Raw genomic sequence first — 12,149 nt, forward strand, 5'->3', positions numbered from 1 at the left:
TGCTTAGCTCTCAGTAAGAATTTGTGGCCTGCTTGCGTTAAAGATCCCATTTCTTAATACCTTCTTGAGGAGGTAATGAATGAGTAAAAGGTGTTGTAAATAAAGCTGGTCAATTTATTGAGCTGTGGTTGAAATTTTTTCCAGGTCTACTTGTAAATGCTGCAGCTTCAGAGGTCTCTGCTCCATTTCTTGGGGAAATATATGTCCCTTAATTAATATTTGCATGCTGTATCTCAGGTTATCTGTGAGGACTGAGCAATAGGAAGAAAACAAAGTCATGTCTGACCAGACTTAATAGGTAGTACAGCCTAGTTACATGGCAGTTACATCATACAAAGCATTCTGCTTTATGTTATGTGAAATTGCCTTCAATTTATACAGATTCATTATAAATCTGAGAGTAACAGCACAACAGTGTCTTCAGACCACAGACAAATTCCCTAAGTTAATCGGTTTTGTTATGTGGCTTCCGAAAATCTGTTTGTTTTGAACTATGTATTGACACTGGTCAGTGTCACTGGGATTCACTACATAGATAATTACTCTTCAGAACATTTCTAGGGATGTCCCCATGCAAGGGGCTGTAGGTCTGTAGGGTGGTTGTGGGTGAAAGCTGGAGACATGAAGTTAGGAATGATCTCAGATACACTGACAGGGTCTATCTCAGGTTCTCCTTTCACAAGATAAAAGTTGAAGATATCTCTTTGCTCTCCAGTGGGAAATTTGCCTTCACTTACACAATTTGATAAAGCTAAGCTTGCCAGGTCTGGGACTGTAAGTATTAGTGGCTTCATTTGATCCTGTTCTGGGGGCACCACCCAGATAGATGGGTGGTCTGAAGTGGGTACAGAGCTCAGGCTATCGGTGCCCTAATTGACCAGCCTATCAAGTGTGCAGGAGGCCAGTAACAGACAGTGAAGGCAACGTATTGCTGCTCAAATGGCTTGAGGAAAAGATGCAGGACTTAGAAGCAGTAACTGAATAAGACATACAAAAGAAGAGAATTAAATGATTGCCTGTTTTAGCACTGTGATTTCTGTTTACAACTCTGAAATGTCCCTGCTGGTCTCAGTGATATACCTAATTTTTCACCATATTATCCTATGTATGGTGCAGTTGCTCAATGTGCTTCTCATTAAAGACTCTAACCTGAAAGGTAAAAATAATCTCCGATTTATAGGTTGTTCAGCATCATCTTAAAAATGCTTTCATTACTCAAAATGATCTGAATTTATAGCTTACTCAAACCCTAGTGCCACTTTTCCTGAGATTTTCTGTTTTTCAAATCCTTCAACTTGGATTTAATTTTGAGAGATGATCTTTATGACAGAAGAATACTGGCTGTTCCTCCTTGCGAAGGATTATGGTGGGAGGTGTGCGACTGGCCCAGTTATCCCAGAGGGAACTGGAGAGGGTCTGTGGGATCTGCAGGCATGGTAAATGTGGTGGTGGTAATACAGACGGATTTTGTGTCAGGCTCTTGAGGTAAAATTTGCCTCTTGCTTGCAGGGTACCAAAGCTTTCCCATAGCAGTTACAACTAATGATAATGCCTGCAAAGCTCCTTCTCATGGTGCAGTTAGAAGAGTGAGGTACATACTCTACCTGAGGTACATACTCTACAGAAAGTAGGACTTCCATCTGGCTTCAAAAGCCAGGGGTAGCTGGTGAAGGCAATGCAGTGTTCCTAGTGAGAATGAATTGAGGGTTCCAAAAATTAAACAGGAAACACACAAAAAAGCATGAAAACAAGTATCTCTGGTTCTGCACTGGAGCAGGGTATGAAACTGACAAACAGGAGAAGATGTGAAGATGTAGGTAGCTGTCTTTCATCTTATACACATGAGTGGCTTTTGTATTAAAAGATCATTAGAGACTGTGATATTCAGAAAGACACAAATCAAACCAGGAAAAAACACCATGGCATATTTTGAAGAAAATCTAGTTCATAAAATATGAAACTACCACTTTTGCAAGAAATGACCAAGTATAATCTGGTATAGGGTCTCTTCTGAAAGTGACCTGTTCTTATGAAATTACTTAGAAACAAATATTCAACAACTATGTGTTTCTTTTATTACTGGTGCAGAGATTTCCCAGACAAATGTCAATGGGTTTACAAAAAACTGCCTATGGATGAAGAGGACACGACAGCCTAAATCCTGCTGAGTCTCTCGGTGTGAAGCCTGGCATGTAAAGGAAGTAAGCTCCTTGAAAAAAACTTTGGTTATTTGTATTTACATAGCAATATTTGTTCACTTGTGTCACAGAACCAACATCCCAAATGACTATGCCTTTCCTGATGCTCTCTGCAGTGATTACATTGGTTATCCAAACCTAACAACTTACTGTTAAGGACAGCAGAGCCATTGTTGCTCCCAAATTTAGGTTTTCTTTGATGGGGAATCAGAGCATTGGTGCAAGCACATACCTAATGAGCAGGACTGTGATGCTCACCTGAGAAGTCAAGTGAGCTAAAACCCCACTGAACACAGTGCCATGCAATTTAAGAAAAAATACCTGGCATGAAAATATACAGTCTAAAAGGCATACAAATAAAGTTTGGAAGGGGAATAATGCCAAAGATGCTAAGTGATCAGCCCTCTTTTATTTGTCTGCCTTAACCTACATGGCATCATGAACAGAGTGACCTAGTTCTTACCATTAACGTTTAAGAAAAATCTCAGAGCAGCTCAAATGACAGCAAGGAGTCTGGTCTGTAGTTTGTCATTCCTAAAGTTTTGTGCTTAGACTCAAGTTTTGCATATAATCTGCCCTTAATATGTGCTTGCATTTCATCATCATCCATTCTCTTGTTTGGGTTACTACCTTTCATTATACTTTGCAGTTTCACAGAATCACTTATCAGAATCACATAATCAACTAGGTTTGGAAAGGACTTTGTAGATCATTTAGTTCAACCATTAACCTAGCACTGAGAGTTTTTAACTACACCATATCCTTAAGTGCTAAGCCGACTCCTAAACACCTCCAGGGATGGGGACTCCATCACCTCCCTGGGCAGCCCATTCCAACACCTAACAACCCCTTCTGGAAAGAAATGCTTCCTTATACACAGTCTAAACCTTCCCTAGTGCAACATGAGGCCATTCCCTCTTGTCCTGTCGCTTGGCCAAAGAGAATCATCCCCATCTCTCTGCACCCTTCTTTCAGGGAGCTGTAGAGGGCGATGAGGTCTCCCCTCAGCCTCCTCTTCTCCAGACTAAACACCCCCAGTTCCCTCAGCCGCTCCCCGTACGACCTGTGCTCCAGACCCTGCACCAGCTCCGTTGCCCTTCTCTGGACACGCTCGAGTCATTCAATGTCCTTTTTGGAGTGAGGGGCCCAAAACTGAACCCAGTCATCGAGGTGCGGCCTCATCAGTGCTGAGTACAGGGGTCAGATCCCTTCCCTGTCCCTGCTGGCCACGCTATTGCTGACACAAGCCAGGATGCCATTGGCCTTCTTGGCCCCCTGGGCACACTGCTGGCTCCTGTTCAGCCGGCTGTCAACCAACACCCCCAGGTCCCTCTCTGACTGGCAGCTCTCCAGCCACTCCTCCCCAAGCCTGTAGCGCTGCTGGGGGTTGTTGTGGCCCAAGGGCAGCCCCCGGCATTTGCCCTTATTGAAACTCACAGAGTTGGGCTCAGCCCATGGCTCCAGCCTGTCCAGGTCTCTCTGCAGAGCCTCCGTATCCATGTAGAAAAAGCTGTCTTTTTCTACATGCCAATCCACAGAAATTTGGCGCTCAGATCACAGCTAAACCCTTGTAGGAGGTTAAGACCTTCACAGGAACAAAAGCACAGACACCAATATGGTGGTTGCTACTTGCTCGATTTATTAACTGCGCAATTGCTTTATATACGCCTTTCCGTACATGCGAGATCTTCCCTGCGCCTCTCCCTAACCTTGAGCAGATCAACACTCCCACCCAACTTGGGCTCATCTGCAAACTTACTGAGGGTGCACTTGATTCCCTTGTCTAGATCATCAGTAAAGATGTTAAATAGGAGTGGCCCCAAAACTGAGCCCTGGGGGACACCACTCATGACCGGCAGCCAGCTGGATTTAACTCCATTCACCACAACTCTCTGGGCTTGGCCATCCAGACCATTTTTTACCCAGCAAAGCGTGTGCCCATCCAAGCCACAAGCAGCCAGTTTTGATCGGAGAATTCTGTGGGAAACGGTGTCAAAGACCTCACTGAAGTCAAGGTAAACAACATCCACAGCCTTTCCCTCATCCAGTAAGCAGGTCACCCTGTCTTAGAAGGAGATCAGGTTTGTCAGGCAGGACCTGCCTTTCATAAACCCATGCTGACTGGGCCTGAGTATCTATCTTGGTGTCCCGCATGTGTTGTGTGATGTTACTCAGGATGAGCTGCTCCATCAGCTTCCCAGGTACTGAAGTCAAGCTGACAGTGTCATGGTCTGCTTGGTGGACTTGTGATGGTTCTTTTGCTACAATCTCAAAAGTTCAAAATTAAGATGACCAATCAAAGGGGATAGCACTAATAAAACAGTGAAACTTTATTGTGTTGCCCGTGAAGTGGCACATGATAGAGACGGGTGAAAGAAAGGAGAAGAGTAAAGTTTCAGAGAGAGGAGAGAGAGAGTTTATAGCTACCACCGCTGATCTCACAACATCCTAACGGCCCCGGGTCCAGCTGATGCTGCGTTGTTGATCGTCATGGTCCTTGGTGGGGAATCTTCCAATTTTCGTTGTCCAGAAGTTATCCTTTTATGCTCAGTAATACACCTTGCTTCACCTCCGCCTCGGCGGTGTCCACCCTGCTTGAGCGAGGCCATCGCACATGCACAGCAGGGAGCGTCCGAGGCGTGGTCAGTCTTGGAGGATGGCAGTCTTCCACCAGGTGGTGTGTTTCGGTATTATAATGAAGCAAAGTTCATCTAAGGTTCATGATTTCTTCATCGATGTTATGGCAACAGTTGCGATCCATCTTTTTTGACAGTGGCTCTGTGGTTATCTCTAACAGCTCTGGCCAGGCCCAGGTACCGAACAATAGCCCAGCACTCTTGGTACTGCACGGCTCAGGCACTGCAGAACAGCCCAGCACCGCCCGCACCGCCCGGTCAGCGCTCAGGAGAACAGCCCAGCACCGCCTGTACCACACCGTCAGTGCTCAGGAGAACAGCCCAGCACCGCCCGCACCGCACGGTCAGCGCTCAGGAGAACAGCCCAGCACTCGTCGTGACACACAGCTCTGCATTCAGCGGCCTTGGCACCACATCCCACTCCAGAGATCGGCAAGGCCAAGCAGGCCGTTGTCAGGTACCTCACTGCCCATGACCCTGATGACAATGTTGAGACAACGCTGATCTTCTGACCGACTCTTACAGACAGGCCTGTAATTTCCCAGATATTACCCTGCAAGATATTACAAGGAATAAGATATTTGACTGTTATTTACACTTTTTTGATGAGTATATCAATTTGTGCCAGTACTTCCCTGTGATTAGGCATCTGAAGAGTTAAGTACATGTTTAAACCAGTGACTTTCTGATTAAAAGTATTTATTATGTGGCAGGTCCTGTTGCATTTACTATGTATTTAATAGGTCAGTGCAACAAAACTTCCTTTCTTCTTCCCCTTCTCTCACTTTGATAATAGTGTGCTTGGAGTAGACTGCGTGGTATCATGTTCTATGCAGCTTATTCTTTTTCTTATGTGATATCACATCCTATACAGCTTTTTCTGTCATTCAAACATAATTAAAAAAATTTTATAAAAGGAAACCGCAAATTTAGGAAAACTGCTAAGGCTGGACACTCTGGGTTACCTATTTTTATTTGATTACGTATTGTTATTTTTATTGGTATAACTGATATTATACTGGTTTTAGTGTGTGCTTGGTGATCTAGTTGACAAGAAGCTCGACATGACATGGCAATTTAACAACATATCATGGGCTGCATCAAAAGAAGTGTGACCAGCACTCAAGGGCTGATTCTACCCCTCTACTTCACCTTTGTGAGACCCCACCTGCAGTGCTGTGTTAAGCTCTGGGGCCCCCAACATAAGTAGGACCTGTTGGAGTGCATCTAGAGGAGGTCACAAAGATGATCAGGAGCTGGAGCACCTGCCCTGTGAGGACAGGCTGAGAGAGCTGGGGTCGTCCAGCCTGGAAAAGAGAAAGCTCCAGGGAGACCTTATAGCGGCCTTCCAGTGCTTAAAGGGGGCTACAGGAAAGATGGGGAGGGACTGTTTATCAGGGAGTGTAGTGACAGGACAAAGGGTAATGGTTTTAAACTGAAAGAGGGTAGATTTAGATTAGATGTAAGGAAGAAATTCTTCCCTGTGAGGGCGGTGAGACACTGTCACAGGTTGCCCAGAGAAGCTGTGGCTGCCCCCTCCCTGGCAGTGTTCAAGGCCAGGTTGGACGGGGCTCTGAGCAACCTGGGCTAGTGGAAGGTGTCCCTGCCCGTGGCAGGTGGCCTGGAACTGATGATCTTTAAGGTCCCTTCCAACCCAAACAGTTCTATGATCTACACATAATGGAAAGGAAAAAAAGAGAAAAAAACCACAAAGGTGATTCTTAGTCAAATAGCATTCAATCTATGCTAATGTACTGGCTGGAATGACTTTTATTTTATATATTTTTAAAATGGTCAACTTTCATATTAATGGTTATTTTAATTTCCAACCATACATTTTACAAAGCAAGCCTTAAAAAAGATGTCAATATTTGCAGCTATTAAAATTCAAGTAAAATCTAGTCTAATCAGTCTGCATAGATACAAGTTTATTCCTTCATTTGATAAAGAGTGGAAATTAAATACAAAAGCAAGCACCTATCTATTAACAAAAATACTATCTACTACATGAATATTCATTTCTTACATCCCTGCAGATAAACTAATGGTTTAATATTCAGGCTTTTACCCTCTTTCATGTTTTTTTCCAGCTCTGTAAGTGTAGGTAATTTAGTATCTTAGTATCTAAAATGGCAATACATATATATTAAAATTAGACAGTTTAAATTTACCTGGTGTGAGATGATTTAAATAAACATGTGCAGTCTGTGCTTTATTGTGATCTCATAGGATTTTATACTATTCCAACTCCAGCAATTAAATGGTGTTTCTTGATACTTCACTTTTTTTGTAACTGAGCTTAGAACCAGCTCTTTCGTATTATATAACAGGGTTCTGAAAAGATGTTTTTCTCCTTTCCTTTAGGCTTTATGATGGAGTTATGTAGTCTACTGCATTGATAAATGAGGTTTCTTTATGGTTTTCTCTTACATAGAAGATCACTAGGAAGAGACGTCCTTTTATACTGGTTTACCCGGTAGATTACTGGGCATGAAAAGTAAATTCTACCTCATTAATGTGGGTAACAGCTAGTTCTGTCATGTACATAGTATACAGGGAAGGTTTATGAATCTGTTTGTACATGCTTGTTTAAGATGCTTGTTTCTATCTACAGAGAGATCAGAGAGCATTCAAAGCTTTCAGGTGCATTTCCCTTGAAAATAAAGGCAATTCAGCCCAGTACTGAAAGGAACTTCTCCATTTTTAAAGCATGTAGGAGGCTTTGCAGAAGTTGAGGCAGGATGAGATCTATGTCAGAAGAGGGAAACACGCATGGAAATCTTTAAAGTAATGAAGATTTTAATGTCCTTTTTGTTCAGTAACAATGTAGTCTCCATTCTGAATTTTGGAAAATCTGATTTCATTTTGGTTCAAGAATAAAAATTAATAAAGGTACCTTGAAATTCTCCAGGGAGACATTGTTACAGAAAACTGTTCAGGTCCTGTAAGCATGTTATTCTGAATTATATCACGATATGTCAAGCACTTTAAAAATTGCCTTTGATATCATAGGCCATTCCTAAATTAAAGTCCCTCAGTAAAATAAATTTAAAATAAACTTTTTAGATATGTCTAGAGTTTCCCCCAAGTGTTAAAAAAATTATGGCAAAGGAAATATAGGATAAAGTATTTTGATTTTTTTTTTTTTTTTCTGAAATCCAGCAATACCAGGTTTTGCTTTCTAGTCTTAGTTTAAACTCATGAAAAAATTTACCTGATAGGCTAGGACAATTCTTCATATACATTATGTTTATCAACTGATGGTTCTCAAATTTTATTTTTCATATAGAATTTCTTCTATTGGGCTCAGGATCTTAGCATGAACCCTTCTCTGCCGACTCTGAAATCCTTGGTAGGATTCCTGTTTACTCTGACTTTTCATCTGCATCTTTTTCTGCAGTGTGCCTTTGCAGAAGCATTTGTCAGTATGACATGACTGAAAAAAAGAGTAAGTCTGCTTTAATGTGTTGGTTTTAGCTGCTTGGTTATCTCTGTGTCGTCAGGTGCTTGTTCGTGTTTCTCTCTTGGTTCAGGCTTTTTCATTTATCAAAGCTCATTTTATTGCCTTCTGTTCCTGCTGCTTTCATCACTATGGCAGCTGAATGTTTTGTTCAGTTGAGTTCTACTCTTTACTGCTACCTGCAAATTTGTCCGGAGGAGTACTGTGAAGCAAAGGCATGGATCACAATATCTGAGCTCTACTTGTTTGTAAGAACAGTATATTTCTATGAACAGTTTAACTACTAGCTATTAGCAAACATTTCACCATCACTTCATGAAAGAAGAATATTGAAACACAACAACTCTAAACCCACAATTGCTACTGTGGTGGAAACCTCTTGTGCAATATTGAAAATATTTTTAATTAAATAGAATGCGCTGCTGCTTGGGAAGTTGTATAAGTATTTATTAGAAATAAATCAGGTTAATTACCTGAAGCGAACCAATGCAAACATAGGAAGTGTGTGTGTTTAGTAGGATTTTAATTTATTCCATGGTTTATAAACATAAGGAAGCACTGTGGCTTTCAGCAGTGTTTGTTACCACGCCAGTCAGGGTGATGGGCTCTATCATCATTTTAGTGTGATTTTTCAGTATTTTTAAAGCTTATCAAAAAACATTTGTCAAAGTGGCAGTTGCTGATAAAGACAAGTAGAGCAATGCTACATTTTTATTTTAAAATGAATGGGGCTGCCACTTGGCAAAGCCTGTGAAAACAACCAGAGCAGAGAAAGCCTTGAATAATTGGATGGGAGAAATTTTGTTCCTGTTAGGGCTCTGATGGACATGAAGGACTTCAGTTCCCATTTCCCTTGCTGTGCACAGGGAAAGGGAAGACATTGAGAGCGCAGTCTGTGCCAGAGCAAATCTAGGAAGTTCCACAGTCTGAGCTGCTGCCCTTCTCCTCCTTCACATTGCAGAAATTCTTTAGCTGCAGAAGCTGCTTGTCAGTCAGCTCCACTCCCTTTGAATTCCATGTTTTCTGGAAACTAGAGCTCTTTTCAGGTGTCTGTAATACCTTTCTTATACATTCCACTCAGTGACGGCCCTGTAAATAAAAATTTGTTTCTAAAAATGAATGTAGTGCTGGACAAATATGTCAGTGTGACACATGGAGAAACTGAAGCTGCCCTGGTTACCTCCAAGGTACACCTGCTGGTGTAGCCCTGATGGCATGGGTAGGGTGTTTGTTTTGCTCCAGATGTCCTGCTTCCCTCCACACCTCTGGGGATTGCTGTTAAATGGGTAGTGACTTCCTGACTGCATTTGTGTGTAGGGAGGCTCTGCTGGACTTTCTCATGCTGTCCATGTCCCAGAGCCCAGTTCTGCTGGAAGGTGCTGAAGAAGACACTTAGGTTACAACAACCACACCTGTCAAGGTGCTGTGGGAGAAAATAAAATGCTTCTGGAGTGCTGGCATATCTTTGGTCATCCTTGGACTTCAACATTATGGGAACCTCACTGAGGTGTCTGAAAAGGCCTCTTATACCTGACAGCTGGGATTGAAAATTGAGTTTTGATGAGTACATTAAATTCTGAAATAAAAGAAAGTGAATCCTACCAAGACAAAGCCAAGTTGTGCTGCTTGTTGTTGGGTCTGGAAGTTACTAGAGACACCTATCCTGATGGTGGAATGCATTCATGTTTTCAATCTTAAATGTACTGTTACATTCCATGTTCAAATACATTTTAATTAGTTTGGGTTTGTTTTACATTTAGATGCTTCTATGAGTTTAAACCTAATAGACCCTTTCAATGTCAGTGACAGTATCTATATTTAAAAGCGAAATACCTCTTGAAGGTAATTGTTTGGTGGAGAGATTGTAGATAGAAATAGAGCACAGAAAGACATTGCAAATATATTCAGTTTTGATTTTTTTTTCTCTAAAAAGCTGCATTTCATCTGAATGGCAATGCATAAAAATCTTATTAAAATTGGTTCCACTTCTTCAAAATGTGCTGTAAGACTAATTCTGGAAAAGTTGACATTCTATATGTTCGCTACCATGACTTAGGAAAGATAATAAAAATAAATTCTCTACTATAGTCACTATAAAACCTTGTATGAAATGAATATTACATTTGATATAGATATACTTAGTACTATGCTAGCAAAAAGAGAAAAGATTATCAAATCTCCTTTTACTTCCACTTTGCTAAATTTTCTGCTGCCTGGTAGGCTGACAATGTTCTTTGCTAATATCTTTCTTGGTGGAAAAGCTGAACTTTTAATCATTTGTCAGATTAACCCAAAATGAATGTTTTTATTTTATTTTTTTTCCCCAGTCAATGAGCTGAAAAAGGAATCAGTTATTTACCAGAAGAACCTACACCCTGTCAGCCTTCATCTTTGCAGATGAGTTCATGTAGCATCAGCTGTACAAATCTCATTCTTTTGGGTAAGCTCCTGTTACAGGTCTGACGAAGTCTGACAAGCTACTCACACCAAGATAATCCAATGCCCTCTTAAAGGAAATTGCTGAATCTGTCTCTGACCACACCAAATATTTCAGAAGTAATCCCATGTTCATCACATCATTACTTCTACAATGCTTTTTTTCCCCCTTCCTAAATTGCTGCTCATGTGAACCTTTAATCAGGAATTTTTGCATGTGATCATGCCGGATAACTCCCCTTCAGCTTAGTTTTGAGTAACTACTTAAAGGAAACATAAAGTTCAGAAGAAATACATCTCTGCTAAGTGGCCTCAAGAAAAAACTGATATTGAGCCTTGATTTACATTGTAAGGTCAATAATAGGATCAAGGTTTCCATATTGTAATAAATCCTGATGACTTAAGGCTGAAATTTTTGGAGCTCAAAGAGCAGTAAAAGGTCTATGTCCTCTGAGAAACAGAGTAGCCAAAGGCAACATTTGCAAAAGCACCTCAGTGATTTAGGATCCTGAGACTGACTGATATTAAGATGTATTACAAAATTAATTTAAAAGATGTGTCCTGGATGCTGTATATAGATTTTATAATAGCAGTATGAAACAAAGATTTCCAAATTTTTATTTATAAATGGTTGATTTATGGCTGTACAGGTAGATTCATTCATTGTTGGGCAAAAGGATCATAAGCAGAAAGTTCATGCATGTCACCTACGGCATTGTCATGGCCTGCCTGAGTTTTCAGAGGCAATGCAGAATGCTAGACCAGCAGGGGCCCAGACCAGTTTTGCATGAAAGACTTTCTTGAGGAAAAAACCATCCTACAAGATACTTTTTTTTTCTGAGGAGACCTAGCAGAGAAGAAACTTTATTCATGGGAAGTTCTAATAAGTGTAAACTTCTTGTCAGGTCTTCACGCAGTTTACTAACTTCCAGATAAAGTATTCAGACACTTCTGACTTTCTCCCTAAAGAGAAATCTGTTAGCTATTTTCACAAGTTAACGATTAAAGGACCTCTATTTCATATTAAGAGTATTTTTATAACTTCAGAAAGTGCCCAGAAATCTTACATATGGTTGAAACACAAATGAGAACACTACATTCACATGAAAAATATAGCTAGTGATGGTTGAAAACAATAGTCACAAAATACTTTAAATGTCAAGGTGACTTGAATTTCTTCCTCCAACCTGTTTTTATTATCAACTGCAATAAAATGGCTATCAAAAGACCAGAAGTTTCCTTTTTTTTTTTTTTTTTATTTTAAGATTTGCCATTCTGTCTTTTAAAATCTTCTCCAACTTCCCAAATTCCAAAGTGATAGAAATACAGAAAGTGCTTATCGCTTTTTTTTTGTTTTGTTTTTGTTTGGTTTTTTGGTGTTTTTGTTTTTTGTGTGTGTATTTCTCCCCCCCCCCGACT

General features: G+C 40.8%; 1 pseudogene; it reads left to right on the forward strand.

Moving 5' to 3' along the window:
• The first annotated feature begins 4,688 nt into the window (after positions 1–4,688).
• Positions 4,689–12,149, forward strand: part of LOC113490201 — a 13,820-nt pseudogene continuing 6,359 nt past the window's right edge.

This window comes from Athene cunicularia, assembly GCF_003259725.1.
Source record: "Athene cunicularia isolate RWA chromosome Z unlocalized genomic scaffold, athCun1 chrZ_part3, whole genome shotgun sequence".
In the NCBI taxonomy this organism is placed as follows: Eukaryota; Metazoa; Chordata; class Aves; order Strigiformes; family Strigidae; genus Athene; species Athene cunicularia.